The 5,000-nt window shown below is 52.3% G+C and overlaps 1 non-coding gene across 1 annotated transcript in view; it reads right to left on the bottom strand.

The window, feature by feature from the left end:
* Positions 1-1,710, bottom strand: part of LOC126436731 (small subunit ribosomal RNA) — a 1,909-nt gene extending 199 nt beyond the window's left edge. Inside the window, exon 1 of the ribosomal RNA XR_007580876.1 lies at positions 1-1,710. This exon is cut by the window's left edge and continues 199 nt beyond it. This is a non-coding gene — a ribosomal RNA (small subunit ribosomal RNA).
* Positions 1,711-5,000: the final 3,290 nt, after the last annotated feature.

Here is a 5,000-nt window from a genome sequence, read left to right as displayed (position 1 = left end):
GAGCTTATGACTCGCGCTTACTGGGAATTCCTCGTTCATGGGGAACAATTGCAAGCCCCAATCCCTAGCACGAAGGAGGTTCAGCGGGTTACCCCGACCTTTCGGCCTAGGAAGACACGCTGATTCCTTCAGTGTAGCGCGCGTGCGGCCCAGAACATCTAAGGGCATCACAGACCTGTTATTGCTCAATCTCGTGCGGCTAGAAGCCGCCTGTCCCTCTAAGAAGAAAAGTAATCGCTGACAGCACGAAGGATGTCACGCGACTAGTTAGCAGGCTAGAGTCTCGTTCGTTATCGGAATTAACCAGACAAATCGCTCCACCAACTAAGAACGGCCATGCACCACCACCCACCGAATCAAGAAAGAGCTATCAATCTGTCAATCCTTCCGGTGTCCGGGCCTGGTGAGGTTTCCCGTGTTGAGTCAAATTAAGCCGCAGGCTCCACTCCTGGTGGTGCCCTTCCGTCAATTCCTTTAAGTTTCAGCTTTGCAACCATACTTCCCCCGGAACCCAAAAGCTTTGGTTTCCCGGAGGCTGCCCGCCGAGTCATCGGAGGAACTGCGGCGGATCGCTGGCTGGCATCGTTTATGGTTAGAACTAGGGCGGTATCTGATCGCCTTCGAACCTCTAACTTTCGTTCTTGATTAATGAAAACATACTTGGCAAATGCTTTCGCTTCTGTTCGTCTTGCGACGATCCAAGAATTTCACCTCTAACGTCGCAATACGAATGCCCCCGCCTGTCCCTATTAATCATTACCTCGGGTTCCGAAAACCAACAAAATAGAACCGAGGTCCTATTCCATTATTCCATGCACACAGTATTCAGGCGGGCTTGCCTGCTTTAAGCACTCTAATTTGTTCAAAGTAAACGTGCCGGCCCACCGAGACACTCAATAAAGAGCACCCTGGTAGGATTTCAACGGGGTCCGCCTCGGGACGCACGAGCACGCACGAGGCGGTCGCACGCCTTCGGCTCGCCCCACCGGCAGGACGTCCCACGATACATGCCAGTTAAACACCGACGGGCGGTGAACCAACAGCGTGGGACACAAATCCAACTACGAGCTTTTTAACCGCAACAACTTTAATATACGCTATTGGAGCTGGAATTACCGCGGCTGCTGGCACCAGACTTGCCCTCCAATAGATACTCGTTAAAGGATTTAAAGTGTACTCATTCCGATTACGGGGCCTCGGATGAGTCCCGTATCGTTATTTTTCGTCACTACCTCCCCGTGCCGGGAGTGGGTAATTTGCGCGCCTGCTGCCTTCCTTGGATGTGGTAGCCGTTTCTCAGGCTCCCTCTCCGGAATCGAACCCTGATTCCCCGTTACCCGTTACAACCATGGTAGGCGCAGAACCTACCATCGACAGTTGATAAGGCAGACATTTGAAAGATGCGTCGCCGGTACGAGGACCGTGCGATCAGCCCAAAGTTATTCAGAGTCACCAAGGCAAACGGACCGGACGAGCCGACCGATTGGTTTTGATCTAATAAAAGCGTCCCTTCCATCTCTGGTCGGGACTCTGTTTGCATGTATTAGCTCTAGAATTACCACAGTTATCCAAGTAACGTGGGTACGATCTAAGGAACCATAACTGATTTAATGAGCCATTCGCGGTTTCACCTTAATGCGGCTTGTACTGAGACATGCATGGCTTAATCTTTGAGACAAGCATATGACTACTGGCAGGATCAACCAGGGAGCTGCGTCAACTAGAGCTGAGCAGCCGGCCGCCCGGGAGTGTGTCCCGGGGGCCCGCGCGAACACGCAAGCGTCCGCTCAATTATTCTGCAAACAGGAGGAGGCTGAGCTCCCCTGCACAACACACCTCGAAACCCTCTCAGGTCCCGGCGGCGCGCAGCGCCGTCCTAAGTACTTGGTCGGGTTCGAGAGAGGCGCAATCGCCCGGAGTTAGGCGAGTAGACGCTTTAGGTGCGACCACCCGTGCTCCCAACTGAGCTTGCCGCTGCCGACAGAGGCCCGGGAGCGTGCTGTCGTGGCATTGCCGGCGGGAGACAACACGCGCCACCTACGGTGACCGGCAGCTCCAACGCCAGCGCCACAGAAGGACAAAAGCCCCACTTGGGTGCCGAAGCGAACTCTCCCAGCACAGCGCACGCGCCAACACGTCCGCACAGCTGCGATACAAACCACCTGCGAGAACCGCTGGGGCGACCGAGCAGCAGACGGCGTCGCGGCGCCGAGCGCCGAGCGGCGGCGCATCCTCAGCGCACACAGTCCTCAATCGGACCAGCACACTGCAGATGGCCACCGCGCTTCGCACCGGGCCCGCGAGGACCTACTTTGGCCGCAAGGCGCCGCGAGCAGGGGGCGCCGGCGCGCAGCTGCGCCGCCTGCCGCGTCCGTCGGCCGGCGCGCCTGCCACTGGCCGCCCCCACCAGCCGGCTGTAGCGCGTGCGCCCACGCACCGCGCTGCCAGCACGCCGGGCGGCCCCCCCTCACCGGCCGGGGACGGTCCCACCCAGCCACCGCCGCGTATCGCCTCACACCCAGATCCCCTTTCACGTTCGTGGGCATGGTGGGTCCCCTTTCACGTTCGTGGGCATGGTGGGTATCCCTGAAACAACCGGTTAATAGCTCGACCGATCGTCGCCAACACTGATTCACCTCTAGCGAGAACAACCGCACCACAACGGGTTACCTGTTGTTCATTTGCGTAACGTCACCAGCAAACGTAGACGTCCATCGCCATTTGCAACGAGTATTGCATGCCTGTGTCAGGTGTCACAACACACTACGTCTGCCCACATAGACGCAACAACATGTGCACGCCTCGAGAACACGTGGAAGGTAGCCCCCGTACGTATGCGGTGTCCATTGCGCGAACGACTGTCAGCCGGCCTCTGCAGGATGTCGCAGATGTGGAACGCGGTGCAACATGCTATCACGGTGTGTGAGAAGAGACGACTACGTCCGAATACACGCTCCACCACATCAACAGACTGCTCATGCTGATCGCCATCCAGGGCGTCCGTTCCTCCCACACGTCTGAATGGCGTACCACACTGCAATCCAGCTCTTATAGGGAGACGACACGTAGCTGCGTGCACAATATTTGGACTGTATGGTCTGCCGTTGCTAGGCGCAGTCGTCGTACGGTCACACATGTGCCACGATGTATCATTCAGTACATACGGACCAATGTGCAGTACAGTTTGTGGGTTTTGCGTACATCGGCGGACAGGTGACAGGCCGTACCACAACGTAGGCTGAGTACGTCGGCATGCGAAGGGCATTGAACATGCAAACTTCTCAACGACCAGCTTGCGAAGGCAGGGGGGAAGGGGGGGGGGGCATGTACGTCCTGCTGCTATCCACATTAGAGTGTATAGCAGGAGCATGTGGAAAGTCAGCAACACCTGCAAGGTGTTTAACATGACGCGATACACAGGGGACCGGGCAGTGCGAATAGCGAACTATATTGCGAGGGTTGCGGTTAGGCAACACTACACTAATTTAACGAGTTGCATAACAATTACAGAGCAGGTTCAGCGACAACGTGCGTCAGGTTAAGGCGCAATATAGGTTATGTTGAGGCGCAATATAGGTTAGGTTGAGGCGCAATATAGGTTAGGTTAAGGCACAACATGGGTTACGTTAAAGCGCAAATTAGGTTATGTTAAGGCACAACATGGGTTACGTTAAGGCACAACATGGGTTACGTTAAGGCACAACATGGGTTACGTTAAGGCACAACATGGGTTACGTTAAGGCACAAATTAGGTTACGTTAAGGCACAAATTAGGTTACGTTAAGGCACAAATTAGGTTACGTTAAGGCACAAATTAGGTTACGTTAAGGCACAAATTAGGTTACGTTAAGGCACAACATGGGTTACGTTAAGGCACAACATGGGTTACGTTAAGGCACAACATGGGTTACGTTAAGGCACAACATGGGTTACGTTAAGGCACAACATGGGTTACGTTAAGGCACAAATTGGGTTACGTTAAGGCACAAATTGGGTTACGTTAAGGCACAAATTGGGTTACGTTAAGGCACAAATTGGGTTACGTTAAGGCACAAATTGGGTTACGTTAAGGCACAAATTGGGTTACGTTAAGGCACAAATTGGGTTACATTAAGGCACAACATGGGTTACGTTAAGGCACAAATTGGGTTACGTTAAGGCACAACATGGGTTACGTTAAGGTACAACATGGGTTAGGTTAAGGTACAATATGGGTTAGGTTAAGGTACAATATGGGTTAGGTTAAGGTACAATATGGGTTAGGTTAAGGTACAATATGGGTTAGGTTAAGGCACAATATGGGTTACGTTAAGGCACAACATGGGTTAGGTTAAGGCACAACATGGGTTAGGTTAAGGCACAACATGGGTTAGGTTAAGGCACAACATGGGTTAGGTTAAGGCACAACATGGGTTAGGTTAAGGCACAACATGGGTTAGGTTAAGGCACAACATGGGTTAGGTTAAGGCACAACATGGGTTAGGTTAAGGCACAACATGGGTTAGGTTAAGGCACAACATGGGTTAGGTTAAGGCACAACATGGGTTAGGTTAAGGCACAACATGGGTTAGGTTAAGGCACAACATGGGTTAGGTTAAGGCACAACATGGGTTAGGTTAAGGCACAACATGGGTTAGGTTAAGGCACAACGTAGGTTAGGTTAAGGTACAACGTAGGTTAGGTTAAGGTACAACGTAGGTTAGGTTAAGGTACAACGTAGGTTAGGTTAAGGTACAACGTAGGTTAGGTTAAGGTACAACGTAGGTTAGGTTAAGGTACAACGTAGGTTAGGTTAAGGTACAACGTAGGTTAGGTTAAGGTACAACGTAGGTTAGGTTAAGGTACAACGTAGGTTAGGTTAAGGTACAACGTAGGTTAGGTTAAGGTACAACGTAGGTTAGGTTAAGGTACAACGTAGGTTAGGTTAAGGTACAACGTAGGTTAGGTTAAGGCGCAATGTCGGTTAGGTTAAGGTACGATATAGCTTAAGTTAAGGTACA

Source organism: Schistocerca serialis, unplaced genomic scaffold (assembly GCF_023864345.2).
Source record: "Schistocerca serialis cubense isolate TAMUIC-IGC-003099 unplaced genomic scaffold, iqSchSeri2.2 HiC_scaffold_1242, whole genome shotgun sequence".
In the NCBI taxonomy this organism is placed as follows: Eukaryota; Metazoa; Arthropoda; class Insecta; order Orthoptera; family Acrididae; genus Schistocerca; species Schistocerca serialis.
This window is presented reverse-complemented; position numbering and strand designations above follow the sequence as displayed.